The following is a 16,033-nucleotide window of genomic DNA, read 5'->3' as shown; positions in this document are numbered from 1 at the left end:
ACGAATACTCATGGCATTTTCTATGGCTTTGCTCTTTTCCACAGGTAGGATGCAGGTTTCTGATCTATCTTTCCATTTCAACATCTCACAGGCACCATGGTAAAATTTTACCCTGCCTTGGTGATGGCCAATTTCTTCTCTCATTTTCTTCTCGGATCTTAGCAACCCAATTTTTAATTTAAATGTATGCTTTATCTAGCCCAACCCACTCCTTCCTGCATGAATTCCCTCAGCAAAGGTCAGTGTTATAAAGGGTCTGGGATATGGATGAACACCCTCCCTTGGTCTGTGTTCCCCTTTGCTCTGAAATCTTCACTTTGCATCATTTGGAGGAAGATACACATTTTCATGATCTCCCCTCCCTTTGCCGTCCTCCAAAACCTTCAACTCATTGAGGGCAGAAGTTGCTGCTGATTTTTAATGACCTGCTCAAACATCGCACAATACACACCACTCAATGGAGATGATCAGTATTAGGAAAAACGACAGCCGAATTCTGGAAGAGGACCACGCTGGCACAGCCAGGCTGTCATCATAACACCAGGGGCTCTCCTGGTGACAATGCCATCTGCACTGTGTGTCCCCAACCCCAGGCCTTCTCATTCCCCAGCAGCTCTCACCTACCCCCCGAGATGATGAGTGGGTTGGTCCACATTTGCATTCGCTGTTTCATGGGTAGATGTGTCCCCCATCACTCTTGGCACACACATATACTTATTTTAAACACCCCACTCATTTAGAAGCTTCCCTCTCCCGCCTCTCTCCCATCACAGCCAGGATGTCATGGTCATTTGCCAGCAGACAGAAGTGCCCTGGCTGAGGCCATGTCCAAGTCACTCCAGGTCCTTGGACACTGGCTTAAGCGGTGCTATTGTGTGTCTAATTCAGTTAGCTGTCATTCCAGAGCAGAGCTTGGTGGGAGGGTTATCTAGACATTTTATGGCCTGGCTCCCCTCCCTTTTTGCCCCCGAGGGGTCTCTCTGTGCACATGGAATGGGGGTTTCCCTAACCCTGAGGATGGGGAGTATGTGACCCCTTTAGTCTTCTGTCCAAGCAGGGCTCAGCCCCTCTCTGATCCTATCATCACCATTGTTTCAAAAGTGCACAGAAGACCAGTACCAGTTATTTGTCTTGTGCCTGCTGTCATTTCTCTCTTGAAGTGTAGACAGGTGGCTGCTTATAAATGTCCAGCCTGGAGTCCATCCACCTGCTGCCTCGGTGCCTTTGACTCACACTCGAAGGCACATTAGTTGTCCTGATCCTGATGAGTTTTCTGGTGAATCACAAAGAGGATGGAGCAGGCCCCTCTTCCTTTCTAGCCTCTAGTCTTGGATTGGTGAAAGGAAGTAACTCTTCTTCCTGGAGTGGCTCGTTCTTGGTTATTCAGAACCCTGCATCTTTGTTACAGGTTAGAGCTCCATGCCTGTGCTGTAAAGACTAGTTCTATGCATGAGCTCTTTGTAAAAGGCAGAGACGATCATCCTAACGAATGAGGGTCTGATATGTTTCTGCACAAATTTCCCATGTTGAAACCTGCTCCAGGACTAGATGCTATTAGCTTTGCTGATAAAGCAAAAGAAAAAAAAAGCAGCTGTGAACATCCATAGCATAGATTTCTAACTCCTGGGGATAAATGCTAGTTCAGGGTCCATCTGCCACGTGGTCAACCTGAGAGCCTTCGCAGATGAATGTAAGTGCATCACGCTGGGTTGGAAAGGTCTGGGTCCTTGCGGGCAGCGTCCTTTAGCCAAGGCCATCCTTGACTGGGTCTACATATGCAAAGACTTGCTCTTAAAGCACTGAGCCACTGGGAAGTCTAGGAAGATGCTGAAGGCAGAACTCAGCAGGGTCAGGAGATGGCTGTCTCTGGATTTCACTTGGAGCACACTGGAAAACCAGGGTGGGTATTTTAAAGGCTCAGTCGGGGAGCTCACAGGAGACCCTACCCCAGGAGGACTGGACCCCCAAGGACCAAGGAGAAAAGTGAGAATCTTTTTTTTTATTTAATGATTTTTATTTTTTCCATTATAGCTGATTTAGCGTATTCTGTCAATTTTCTACTGCACGATAAAGTGACCTCATCACACACATATATACATTCTTGTTCTCACATAATCCTTCATTATGCTCCATCATAAGTGACTAGATATAGTTCCCTGTGCTATGCGGCAGGATCTCACTGCTTATCCATTCCAAAGGCCATAATTTGCATCTGTGAACACCCGATTCCCAGTCTATCCCACTCCCTCCTCCATCCCCCGGCAACCACAAGTCTGTTCTCCAAGTCCATGGGTTTCTTTTCTGCTCAATTGTGCTGTGTATTAGATTCCAGATATAAGTGATATCATATGGTGTTTACCTTTCTCTGACTCACTTCACTTAGCATGAGAGTCTCTAGTTCCACCCGTGTTGCTGGAGAATCGTATAACAACCTATAATGGAAAGGAACATAAAAAAGAATGACTATATTTGTGTGTATGTGTAAAAAGAATGAATACATGTATATATATTTTTAAAAAGAATGAATGTGTGAGTATATACATATATAAAAGATTGAATATGTGTGTATATATATATTTTAACAGAATGAATTATGTACACATATATATGTATATATGCAGTGGGGACAAAGGACCCCATGCTGGGACATGAGCCAGTCCTCTGGCTCCCGCAGTCCTGGCGGGAGGGTCGTGTTCATTTCTTCCTCCCACGGCATCACAGAGATTATAAACTACAGTTGCCAGAGTCCTGGAGGGGAGGCTGGTTCATAATGACAGTGAGTGTCACCACTGCACTCCCCTCGGTCCAGAATTTGGGGACCCCCTATGGAGCCCACATTCTGACAAATAGGAATTAAAAGATGCAACCAGTCCCCAGGATCTGGCATATACTGCAATTACATCTTCCTCCCCAGGACATCGAAACCCACCTCTTCTGCATCCCTGTTTCCCCTCTTGGTTCCATTTAAACTCTAATTCCCGGAGCCACTTGGATGGACTTAGAGATGCTCATACTAAGTGAAGTGAGTCAGACAGAGAAAAACGAATATCATAGATAATCACTTCTATGTGGACTCTAACATAGGACACAAAGGCACTTACTTACAAAACAGAAACTGTCTCATAGACAAAGAGAACAGTCTTATGGTGATCAAAGGGGACAGGTGGAGGGGGGAATGAACTGGAGGTGATGGACTGGCATGTGCACACTGAAGTCTGTGGAATGGCTGGCCATTGGGGACCTGCTGTCTAGCACAGAGAACTCCGCCCAATATTCTTTGATCATCTCTGTGGGAAAAGAATCTGAGAGAGAATGAATGTGTATACATGGATCACTGAGTCACTTTGCTGTACACCTGAAACTAACACAACATTGTAGACAAACTCTACTTCAATACATTTTTAAAAAGAGGAAAAAATCTCTAACTCCCCTTTAGCAACATTGGATGTTGGAGTCAGGCATCACTCTGTCCTCTCCATCCAGAAGCTGCCCCTTGTCTCATTGGTAAATTCACGAATGAGGGGTCATTTCATGTTCCTGGCTATTTAGAAATTGACAAACTGTAGAAGGGTCTTGATAATATCTCTTGCAGGTAATGCAAAGAAAGTGTATGTTTCTTTTCATTAAAAAAGCTCATTGCAGGGTCAAGTTCAGAAGTGAGGCTCCATGCTAGAGGTCTCCATATGTTTTGATCCCGAATGCATTACTTAATTCGGAGGGGTGGTGTGCATTTCTTCCATAGAAATAAATTCAAAATTTTAAAAGGCTCATGGTAGGAGTTCCCGTCATGGCTCAGTGGTAATGAACCCGCCTAGGATCCGTGAGGATATGGGTTTGATCCCTGGCCTCATTCAGTGGGTTAAGGATCCGGTGTTGCTGTGAGCTGTGGTGTAGGGTGGCAGCTGCAGCTCCTATTCAGCCCCTAGCCTGGGAACTCCCACGTGCCACAGGTGAGGCCGTAAAGATAAGTATGTAAATAAATAAAAACTCATGGTGGAAAGTGCGTGGCCAGTACAGAAAAGCGTTAGAAGCGGAGACACCTGCCGTCAGTGTTCCTGTTCTAGTTTTTTTGTTACTGACATTGAGAGCTATTTGAACTTGGTTCTTTATTTAATAACATATCATAAATGCTTTTTACATGGGATAAAAATTCTGAGCAAATAATGTTTTCTCATTTTGTGGGTGACCCTGCAGCATATGGAAGTTCCCGGGCTAGGGGTTGAATTGGAGCTTCCACTGCAGGTGCACACCACAGCCACAGCAACGCCAGATCTGAGCTGCACCTGCAGCCTACACCACAGCTCATGGCAATGCTGGTTCCTTAAACCACTGCATGAGGCGTGCCAGGGATGGAACCCGCATTTTTATGGATACTTATTATTCTTATGGATACATAATAGTATCCAATTCTTATGGATACATAATAATAATATCCTATTATTCTCATGGATACATTTTTATGGAGTTGGGTTTTTAACCTGCTGAGCCACAACAGGAACTCCTAAGCAAGTAATTTTTAATGGCCTCATATACACACCCAAAAGGATATCCCTGGTCCCCTGGTAGTTGAAGACCCAGCCATTGTCACAGCTGTAGTGCTGGGCACTGGTTCACATATCACAGAAGAGGTGTCATTTCATATCTGTGGGATCCCCAGGGTGACGTGCGTGGGTGATGAGTTTTGGTTTATGTAAGGGTGGTTAAGTCCCAGAGTTGCAAACGTGTGGTGTGGAAAACCGATCTGGGACTTGCCTCCAGCACGTGTAGCTTTGGTGTTCAGGACCAAAGGGAGCCCAGACTTGCACTCACAAGGGAGGAAGGCGAGGCCTGGGTGCTCTGAGGGTCTGCCGAGACTAGAGGCTGCCTCCGAATCCCTCTGAACACAGCACTGCCTGGCCCCAAGCTCCTGGCTGCATCATGTCTCTCCTGCATCACGTCTCTCTGGCATCTTTACAGGTGAGGGAAGGAGGCCAAGGGGTGAGGCTGCTTATGGGGTGGAACCCACACCTGTGCCTCCTGGGGTCCAATTCCCAGCACCCTCCAAGCCCCTCCCATCTCCTGTCTGCAGTCTGGCTGCCACTCACTCAGCCCTGCAGGCTTCCCCATCCCCCAGCCAACACCTGAATCTTTTCTGGATGTCAGGTCCATCTGCCCAGGACAGCCACAGGGCAGCCCCATTCCCATCCTCTGTGAGGGTCATGGAATCCCAGACTCAGTCTTTGTTATGATGAACAGACTTGGTTTCCTAGTGAAGCTTCGGATTTGCAGGAAAATTGAGCAGGCAATCCAAAGATTTCCTGTTGCCATTTTCAGTCTTACCTACCTTCTGTTTGAGGACACGTGTCTTGTCATTGATGAGCCAGTATTTCTTAAATTTTGTATTATAGTTGATTTACATTGTTGTGCCCATGTCTGCTGTACAGCTCAGTGCCCCAGTCACTGGGGATTATGCATGTAACCCCTTTCTTACACTGTCCTCCCTCTTGGTCTATCTCAGGAGACTTCATAGAGTTTCCTATGCTATAGAGCAGGACCTCATTGCTTATCCATCCTCAGTCATAGTTCATATCTACAAACCCGAAACTCCCCATCCAGCCGACTCCCTCCGCCTCCCCCTTGGCAGCCACAAGCTTGCTCTCTATGTCTGTGAGTCTGCTTCTGTACTGCAGACAGGTTCATAGCTGCCATGTTTCAGATTCCACATAGAAGTGTTATCATATGATATGTGTCTTTCTCTTTTTAGCTTATTTCACTTAGTATGAGAATCTCTAGTGGAATCCGTGTTGCTACAAATGGCATGATTTCATTCTTTTGATGGCTGAGTATAGGGACCAGATCTCCTCAATGCGTTCCTTGGACTGTGGATATTTTTGTGTCCATATCTTGGCTGTCATGAGTTAGTATTGAATTTTTTTTTGTTTGTTTTTGGTAGGTTCCAAAGTGTGTGGACGTACCTTCATGACGTAAATATTTATGGAGCACCTACTGTCTGCAGACTATCTGGATAAGAGGAGTGTGTGAGTCAGGACGATAGAGAGGAATCAGCACCCCCACAATCATCTTTGTGCCTCCCTGGGTGTGTGTCTGTTTGAAGTGTGCAGGGGGGTGATTGAGAGAAGAGAGGAAGAGAGAGGAGAGGAAGAGGAGGAAGAAAGAGTGAGAGTGGGAGAGGAAGGGAGGGGGAGAGAGGGGCCCTCATGCCTTCTAGACGAAGAATGTGGAATCTCCACAGCAAGATCAGGGAATGAAAGCCCCGAGAGGCCACAGCTGATGGAGACAAGGGCCCTGGCCAAGGGCTGGCTGAAGGATCTCCCAGAGTTTTCTTATTTCAGCCTCTCCCCAGTCAACCATATGCACTTGTCCACCAAGAGAAGCCTGGGAGCCAGGAGACATGTCACAGCTCAACTGATCATTAGATCCTCCCCCATACCGGGTCCTTGCCAGGGGACTCAGCCCCCCTGGTTATTGTCAAGCCACCCAAGGTAGCTGGTCCTTCCAAGGGGCTCAGCCTCCCTGGCCATCATCTCGTGACCCAGCTCACCTGATCCTTCCCAAGAAGGAGCCTCACCTCCAGGACACCCCACACCCGGTGCCTTTGCCGTGTCCTCATCACACACATCCAGGAGCAAAGCAACACAAAGCCAACTCACAGCCCTGGGGAGAGGCTTCCCCCCAGTTGCGCTGCACAGCGCACAGGGAAGTTCCTGGTTTTTCTGTGCCATCCACATACCCCCACAGAGGGTCCTGCGGCTTCAGGCTCCCAGAGCCCGGCTGACTTTGGTCGACACACTAGGCCAGCAAGGATCCTAGCGGAGGTAGAGCCCTGTGGGGGCTGCAGGGCCCGCCCCTCCCGGAGCTGCTCCCCAGGTGCTGTTCATTCCGCAGCAGCCTCAGCGGAGCGCATGCGCAGCGTCCTCCCCGCTGGCTCCGGAGCCCAGAGCTCGCATGCACAGTACATCGAGGGGGCTCCCAGGCGGTCCCCGGGGGTGCGGACCCGAGTCAGGATCCTTGCAGGTGAGTCGAGCATAGCCTCTGCCTGGGAGCAGGTCGCTCCAGGGCAGAAAGACCTTGGGAACATCCTGCGAAGGACCCCGAGGCCGACGTTGTCACGAGGAAGAGGATGCCCCAGCTGAAGCAGAGGTCCCTACGTGGTTCGCTAACCCCGCAAAAGCCAGGGGGCGGCATCGCAGGTCGAGCACATTTGGGGCAAGGGGTGAGGTGGGGAAGGAGCCCTCTGAGTTTCTGGGAGACAAATGAGGAATGGCTCAGCGCCCAGCGGGTGGGTTTGTTCCCAGGATGTTCCAGGTTGGGTTCCTGTCGTTGGCTGGATTTGCCAGCTCCCCTGAGTTGCCAGCTCTGCCCGCCTGAGTCCTACCTCTGGAGGCAGCAGCGACCTGTAGGGGATGCATTATTTTGGGTTCTGGGTCTGACCTTCTGCTGTGGGGTCTCTCCCTGTCTCTCTTCTGCTCCTCCTCTGGCCCTTTCTCCCTCTCTGTCCTTCCCTCCTTGGCCCCTTCCCTGGCTTTCTCCTTCTGGTTCTTTGTCCCCATATCTCTGTCTCTTTCTCTCAGTCTCCTCCCAGCCTTCCCCCATCCTTAACCCCTCTGTCTCCCTCCCTCTCTCCTTCCTGATACCCCATCGCAGGTCCTAAGGGCTTGAAGGACAGCCACACCTCCAGCATCCCCTACAAGCTGGCTCCTTGGGCATTTGGTGGGGCAGGGGTGTCTCCTCCACCAAGGGGCTTGGGAAAGCTGCCTCTGCACATGGCAGACACTCCTCTGGACCCGCAGCTCCCCACATGCGAAACAATTTCCTCCCAAGGCAGGCAGGACTTCCGCCTGCATCTCCAACCCGCAAACACCTGGGCAAGAGCTCTGGACACAGGGCTCAGCAGGGATGCGGGCGCTCTCCCAGCAAAAGCCGAGAAGCACACCAGCCATGGCACCCCACCCGACCACAGCACGCAAAACCCTTCTGCACAGCCCAGGAGGCAATGGCGCCCAGGGCCGCGTTCTCCACTCCCGCAGAAGGGAAGCACGTCTTGGCCCCCTTCTCAAGAGTGGCAACACTTCTGGGGCTCTCCAGCCTGTCTTGGGAGTTGGAGCCTGGCCAGAGGAGTGGGGAATCGGAGCTGCCACTCCTGGTGGACCCCACGGGCACAGCACTGCCCGATCCGAGCCTCATGGGCAACCTCCACCGCGGCTGACGGTGAGGCTGCCTCCGGAAGCCCCGGAGCAAGGCCGGGGAGGGAACACGCCTCCCCTGGAGACGCCTCGGGTTCCGAACCCAGTGAGCCACACCGGGAACTCCAGGTTTTCTTTTCGCCGACTGCTGTTTTCTGCACATGCCACCCCCTGGGGGGAATCCCGAGGTAAGTCCCTCCCTCAGGGTTTCAGGCCCAGTCACCTTGCCCCCTTTGGAAAGGGCACCACCAGCCATGCATCTTCTTTGGCCCGTCAGGGGACACATCCTTCCACTCCTCCCTCTGCAGGGCTGTCAAAAAGGCACTTTCTGCAGGGTTGGATGTGGCAGGGGGGTCGGAATGGGAAGTGCCAGGTGGTGGTCGCTCCAGTGCCTGGTGGTCTGTGGAATGATGGCCCCTTGACCTTCTCTGTGCTCTGAGGACAGCTCCCAAAGGAAGGGTTTGGGGGAGTGTTGGAGAGGAAGAGAAGACAGCACGTGCAAGAGACCTCCACGAAGAAAGAAGCCATGAGGGGCAGAAAGCAGTTCAGCCAGGAGGAGCTCATCTGGGCAAAGCCGGATCCACCTAAGTGGCGGCCGAGAGCCGGCTGAACGTCAGGGAAACTCTTGTCACTGGGTTGACACTTCTTGGTTCTCCCTGTAACACCATGGGAGCCGCACCCCCTTCCCCTTTGCACTCGTGCCCCTGCAGCGGGACTGCCTGGGTGGCCTGCAAGGCATGCTGGGACATGTGGGGGCCTATGGAGGGATCTTTGTGGAGCCCTGCCTCTGTGCCACACGCTCAGATCCCCTGACCTTAAACACCAAGACATATAAAAATAGCCCTTACCTCCTCCTAGGAGATAGCTTGGTAGTCTTCCCCCCCCCCCCATTTAAATATACCCATTTAATGGCTGTATCTGCTACCCATGGAAGTTGCCAGTCCAGGGGTCAAATCAGAGGTGCAGATGCCAATCTACACTAGAAACAGAGACGCACCACATCCGAGCCTCACCTGCAACCTACACCCCAGCTCAGAGCAATGCAGGGTGTTTAACCCATTGAGTCAGGCCAATGACGGAACCCACTTCCTCATGGCCCCTATGTCAGGTTCTTACCCCACTGAGCCAGCCCAGGAACTCTGTGGCCCTGGGATCCTCTGTGTCTTTGGGCTTCCTAGCAGTATGGATCGTGAATGTAAGAGCCGAGACCAGAGAAGGTCATGGTGGACCTACCGGGTCGGAGCAGATTCCGGAGGTGTGAGCCATGCTGGGAAGAGAGTTGTGGGGTTTGTGGCTGTGCCTTTGGCGTGCAGAAGCTGCATCCTCTCTCAACAGGTGCAGAAAAAGCCTTTGACAAAATCCAACACCTCTTTCTGATAACAACCCTTCAGAACGTGAGCCTAGAGGGAACCGACCTCAACATTCGAAAGGCCATATATGACACACCCAGAGCTGCCATCCTTCTCAGTCGTGGAAAAAGGAAAGTCTTCCCATGGAGAGAAGGCACAAGACCAGGATGTCTGCTCTCGTCTCTCCCATTCAACCTAGTTTTGGAAGTCCTAGCCAGGGCAGTCAGAGAAGAAGAGGAAATGCAAGGAATCCCAGTGGGAAAGGAAAGAGTAGGATGTCCCTATTTGAAGATGACATGATACTATCCCCAGAGAATCCTCAAGACGCTCCCAGAAACCTGTTAGAGCTCGACCATGAATTTGGCAAAGTCGCAGGATACAAAATGAATATACAGAGATCAACTACATTTCTAGAGACTCACAATGAAAGATCCACGAGAGAAATTAGGGAAACAATCCCCTTTACCATCGCATCAAAAAGAATAAATACTTAGGAATCAACCTACCTAAAGAGACCAAAGACCTGTATTCTGATTACAATCAGATGCTGTTGTAAAAAATCAGAGATGACACAATAAGATGGAAAGACCTTGCTCTTGGACTGGAAGACTCCAGATTATCCAAATGACTCCACTCCCCACGGCTGTCTACAGATTCAGTGCAATCCCTGTCAAGTACGAAGGACATTATTCACAGGACTAGAACAAACTCTCTGCAAGTTTCTTTGGAAGCACAACAGACCCAGCAGAGCCAAAGCCATCCTGAGAAAGAAAAGGGAGCTGAAGGAATCAGTCTTCCTGACTTCAGACTGTACATACAAGCTACAGTCATCAAAACCATTTGGTACTGGCACAAACTCAGAAATGGAGATCAGGGGAACAAGACAGAAGCCCAGAGGGAAGCCCATGCACCTGCAGTCCACTCAGTTATGACAAAGGAGGCAAGAGTATACAATGGAGAAAAGACAGTCCCTTCCCCACGTGGTGCTGGGAAGACTGGACGGCCACTGTCACAGAATGCAATTAGAACCCTTCCTAACCCCATACACAAAACTAAACTCAAAATGCACTAAGGACCTCAATGTAAGACCAGACGCACTAAGACTCTTAGAGGAAAACATAGGCCACACCCTCTCTGACATGAACCACAGCAATGTCTGCCCAGATCCACCTCCTAGAGGAATGACAATACAAACAAAAATAAAATATGGGACCTAATGAAGCATAAATGTTTCTGCCCAGCAAAGGAAGCCCTAACCAAGACAAAAAGGCAACCCACAGAATGGGTGAACACACTTGCCAGTGAAGCGACTGACAAGGGATTCATGTCCGGAATTTATAAACACCACCTGTAGCTCAATACCAAAACAAACAAACAAAAAAACAAAAAACCCTTAGCAACCCCAACAGAAAATGAGTAGATCTGTCAACAGACAGTTCTCCAAAGAGGATGTACAGATGGCCCACTAACACATGAAAAGGTGATCAAATCACTATTAGGGAAACGCAAAGCAAAAGCTCTGTGAGCTGCCCCCGTACCGCAGCCAGCGTGTCCATCATGCAGACAGACGTCTGCAAACAGGAAATGCGGGGAGGGTGTGGAGCAAAGGGAACCCTGTGATACCAGTGGTGGGAATGTCAGTTTGTACAGCACTGTGGAACACAGGAGGGAGAGTCCTCAGAAGACTCAAACTAGAATAAGCATTTGATCCAGAAATCCCACCCCGGTCATCTCTCCAGAGAAAACCATGGCCCGAAAAGATCCGTGTACTCCATTGTGCGTTGCAGCGCTCTGAACAAGAGCCAAGACAAGGAACCCACCTCAATGTCCATCGACAGAGGCGTGGATAAAGATGTGGTCCATAGACGCAAAGGAGTGTGACTCAGCCATGAAAAGGAAAGAAGGAAAGGCATTTGCAGCCACATGGGTGGACCTGGACACAATCAGGCTGCGTGAAGCTAGTCAGACAGTGAGACACCCATATCATGTGCTATCACTTGCATGTGGCATCTAAAAAAAGGACACCGTGAACTTCACTGCAGGCCAGATACAGACCTATAGATTTTGAAAGACTGATGATTTCCCACAGACACAGATAGGAGGGTGGGGGGAAGGGCTGGAGGTCTAGGATGGAAATGCTATAAAGTCAGGTCATGGTGGTCAAGGTACAACAGTAAATACAGAAAAATTCATTGAGTAATTTTTTAAAATGTTGGAATGTAGTTGATTTTTTATATAAAAAATAAAAATGGGCATATGCCTCAAGAGGTCTGCACTACTTTTCTATTTTTTTGTTATAACTGATATACAATGTTGTGCCAATTTCTGCTATTCAGGAAAGTGACACAGTCCATCAAATGTGTATTTATATATATTTTTTTCTCTTATTATCTTCCATTACGTTCTATTCCAAATGACTAGATAGAGTTCCCTGTGCTGGACAGCAGGACCTCATTGCTCATCCATTCTCAATGTCCTAGTTTGCATCTACTCACCCCAACCTCCCCACCCAGCCCCCTCTCTCCCCCTCCCATTCCGCCTTGACAACCACAAGCCTGTTCTCCAAGGCCATGTGTTTCTTTTCTATGGGAAGGTTTACTTGTGGCAGTGATGGGATTCCAGGTATAAGGGATCTCCTGTGGTGTGTGTCTTTCTCTGCCGGACTGACTTCCGTCAGTATGAGAATCTCTGGTGGCATCCCTGTTGCTGCTCATGGCATGATGTCCTTCTTTGGATGGCCGAGTGGTATTCCACTGTGTATGTGCACCACATCTTCATCACCCATGCCTCTGTCCTTGGCCATAGAGGTTGTGTGCATGGCTTGGCTCTCACGAGCCAGTGTTGATGCTTTCTTTTGTTGTTTTTGGCTGGGCCACAGTGTTTGGAAGTTCCTTCATGCCCTAAGTATTCATTGAGCCCCTCCTGTATGCAGAGTCTCTAGATGAGAGGGGTGTGTGAGTGAGAACGTCCCAGAGGAATAAGCACCCCCATGGTCATCTTTGTGCCTCCCTGTGTGTGTGTTTCAGGTGTGGAGGGGGTGCTTGAGAGAGGAGAGAGGAAGAAAGAGGAGAAGAGGAGGAAGAAAGAGTGAGAGCGGGAGAGGAAGGGAGGGGGATAGAGGGATGCTTATGCCTTCGTCTAGGTTCCCAGGAAGGATGTGGCATCTCCACAGCAAGATCAGGAAATGAAAGCCCCGAGAGGCCCCAGCTGATGGGGCCACGGGCCTTGGGCAAGGGCTGGCTGAAGGGTCTCCCGGGGTTGTCTTCATGCCTGCCTCTGCAGACAACAGGATGCTCTTGTCCAGCAAGCGAAGCCTGGGATCCAGGAGCCAAGGGGATTGAGCATGTCACCAGCTCACCTGGTCCTTGTCAGGTCCTCCCCCATAACCGGTCCTCACTAAGGGACTCAGCTCACCTGGTCATTGTCAGGTCCTCCCCCATACCCGGTCCTGGCCAAGGGACTCAGCTCACCTGGTCCTTGTCAGATCCTCCCCCATGCCTGGTCCTCTCTAAGGGACTCAGCTCACCTGGCCATCATCTGGTGACCGAGCTCACCTGGTCCTTCCCAAGAATCAGCTGGAGCCTCACCTCCAGGACACCCCACCCCTGCTGCCTTTGCTGTGTCTTCATCACACACATGCAGGAACAAAGGAAGAGAAAACCAAAGCACAGCCCTGGGGAGAGGCTTCCCCGCCAGGTGCCCTCCGCAGCCCACAGGGAAGTTCCTGGGTTTTCTGTGGCATCCACATACCGCTCTGGAGGGTCCTGTGCCTTCAGGCCCCCAGAGCCCAGCTGACTTGAGTGGACAGAGCAGGCCAGCATGGCACAGAGCTGAGGCGGAGCCATGTGGGGGCTGCAGGGCCCGCCCCTCCCAGCGCGGCTCCCCAGGTGCTGGTCATTCCCCAGGAGCCTCAGCAGCGCATATGCGCGCTGTCTTCCCGGCTGGCTCCCCAGCCCAGAGCTCGAGTGCCAAGTGCGGAGTACACACTGGGGTGGGGGGCTCCCAGGCGGTCTCCCGGGGTGCGGAGCAGACTCCGGATCCTTGCAGGTGAGTCGGGCCTAGCCCCTGCCAGGGAGCAGGTCGCTCCAGTGCAGAGACCTTGGGAGCATCCTGCGAAGGACCCGAGGCCGAGGCTGTCACGAGGGAGATGGTGCCCTGCCAGAAGCGCAGGTCCCTGCCTGGCTTTCTCATCCCGCAAAAGCCGGCGGGCGTCACAGGTCGAGCAGATTGGGGGCGGGGGTTGGGGGCTGCGGAAGGAACCCGCTGGGCTTCAGGAAGTGCGGAGCCCCTGGGTTTGTTCCCAGGATGTTGCAGGTGGGGTTCCTGCCTGTTGCTGGCTTCGCCGGCTCCCCTGCATGGCCAGCTCTGCCCGCCTGTTTCCTTGCCCCGGAGGGAGCAGCGACGTGAGGGGAGGCGTTCTTTGGGGTTCCGGGTCCGACCTTCTGGCCTGGGGTCTCTCCCTGTCTCTCTCCTGCTCCTCCTTGGGCCCTTTCTCCCTCTCTCGCCGCCGCCCCACCCCCACCTTCCCCTGCCTTTCTCCTCTGGTTCTCTCTCTGTCCCCATCTCCTTTCTCTTTCTCTAGGTCTCCCCCCGGGCTTCCCCGTTCTTTCCCCCGTTGCTTCCCCCTCTGTCTCCCTCCCTCTCTCCTTCCTGACACCCCATCGCAGGTCCCAAGGGCCTGAAGGAAAACCACCAGGCCTGCGGCACACCCTAAAAGTTGGTCCTTAGGAATCCATTTATGCGAGAAAGGTAATTATCGGGAAAATGCTTTTAAGAGTCGAATTAACCAGAGAATTCTCTGGACGTTTTATTGTTGTGGTTGTTTTTTTGCTTGTTTTTTTTTTTTTTTTTTTTTCGCTTTTTAGGGCTGCACCCTGGACACATGGAAGTTCCCAGGTCAAATCGGAGCTGCAGGTACTAGTTTACGCCACAGTCGGTGCAATGCACCATCTGAGTCTTGTCTGCAGCCTACACCACAGATCACGGCAACACTGGATCCTTAGCCACTGATTGAGGCCAGGGATTGAACCCGAAACCTCATGGTTCAGAGTCTGATGCGTTTACAGATCGGGAACTCTTGTTGTTGTTGCTTTCTTTCAAAAACGGGATGTTTTTGAAGTTCCTGTTGTGGTGCAGGGCAAATGAATCCGACCAGGAACCATGAGGTTGTGGGTTCCATCCCTGGCCTCGCTCAGTGGGTTAAGGATCCGTCGTTGTGGTGAGCTGTGGTGTGGGTCGCAGATGCGGCTCGGATCTGGCATTGCTGTGGCTCTGGTGTAGGCTGGAAGCTATAGCTCCGATTAGACCCCTAGCCTGGGAACCTCCTTATGTCGCGGATGTGGCCCTAAAAAGACAAAAGACAAAGAAAAAACCCCCAAACAAACAAACAGAAACCAAAAAAAGGGAGGTTTTTTTGAGGGGGGTGGGGGTGGCCAGGTGTGGGGCAGGCTGCTCTTGGTATGGGGTGGTGAATATTCTGGAAAGTCCACTGCTCTGTTGGAGCTTCAGAGAATTGATTTTTCCGGGCAGGTGCAGAGCAGGGAGACCCGCCCTAGGCTTTGGGAAAGCCTGGACCTGGGCTGGGTGGGGACAGACGGGGTTCAAGAAAGAGAATCAGGAGTTGGTGAACGGGCGGCTGTGTTTGTTGAAGGGCTGGAGAAAAGGCACTTTCAGCTGGTAGCCCGGGAGTCCCAGACCAGACGGGAAAGACGAGGGTAGAGAAATTGGGGTGCGTCTGTGGGTGCGACTTAAGCAGATTCAACTGTGGATACAGCTTCAAGGGCCGTGCAGAGATTGCTGGCATCCCGTTGCCGAGATGGGTTCGGGCCATGGGAAAATGATCTCCCAATGATCCAGTCTCAGATCCCCCGCTCTTCCATCAGCTGATCTTCCACGAGGCCGTTCAGGAGGCACAGTGGGGCAGGGGAGGCTCCTCAGTCATTGGGGTTAGGAAGACGCCATCTCCACAGGGCAGAGAATAAACTGGATCCTTAGCTCACACCATGCTCAACCATTACCTCAAAATGCAGTCAGGGCCTCAACCTCACATCTGAAACCCTAAAACACCTGGGGAAGAGGTGGTGACATAGGAGTCAGCAAAGATTCAGTGGCTCTGACAGCAAAAGCAAACAAACAAACAAACAAACAAACAAAAAACAAAAAGCAAAAGCGATGGCACTGAAATAAAACAAAACGAAACTTCTGCACAGCAAATGAGACAATGGAGCAAAGAGACACTTTCTCCTTTCCTGCCCAATGGGAGAACATATTTGCAAACTATAGAGAATGAAAAAGCTGCTATGTCTATCCAGGGTGTCTTGGGAGGTGGTACTTTGTAACAGTTCTGAATTGCCGGTTGATCCATATCAGACAGTTTGTCTTAGTTATGCCAATAAGTGAACTCACTGGTACTTCTTAGTGAAAGAGGCCAGCTGTCCTATGAGGGGATTTCTAGTTCCCTGTAGGATGAGGGCGGCACTAGGAAGTTTTCAGAGAGCTGGT

The 16,033-nt window shown here is 51.0% G+C and overlaps 1 protein-coding gene across 31 annotated transcripts in view; it reads left to right on the top strand.

Annotated features, from left to right (window-relative positions):
* Positions 1 to 16,033, top strand: part of LOC110255319 (polyprenol dehydrogenase) — a 339,610-nt gene that overhangs the window by 261,550 nt on the left and 62,027 nt on the right. For 10 of the 31 annotated variants that reach the window (XR_014834891.1, XR_014834899.1, XR_014834897.1 and 7 more), the window contains one exon: positions 5,933 to 10,737. The exons of 12 other annotated variants lie outside the window; for them this stretch is intronic. The gene's annotated coding sequence lies outside the window, so the exon portion shown is untranslated. Of the gene's footprint in view, positions 1 to 5,932; positions 10,738 to 16,033 lie in introns of those variants that run through there. 9 more of the 31 variants (XR_014834900.1, XR_014834884.1, XR_014834903.1 and 6 more) reach the window with 8 other exon arrangements.

The sequence above is a fragment of the Sus scrofa genome, chromosome X (assembly GCF_054392235.1).
Source record: "Sus scrofa isolate SSC_HxYL_T2T_F1_AM1 chromosome X, Sscrofa_HxYL_maternal_Yorkshire_Landrace_v2.0, whole genome shotgun sequence".
NCBI lineage: Eukaryota > Metazoa > Chordata > Mammalia > Artiodactyla > Suidae > Sus > Sus scrofa.
Note: the sequence above shows the minus strand (reverse complement) of the source record. Positions and strands in the feature narration are given on the sequence as shown.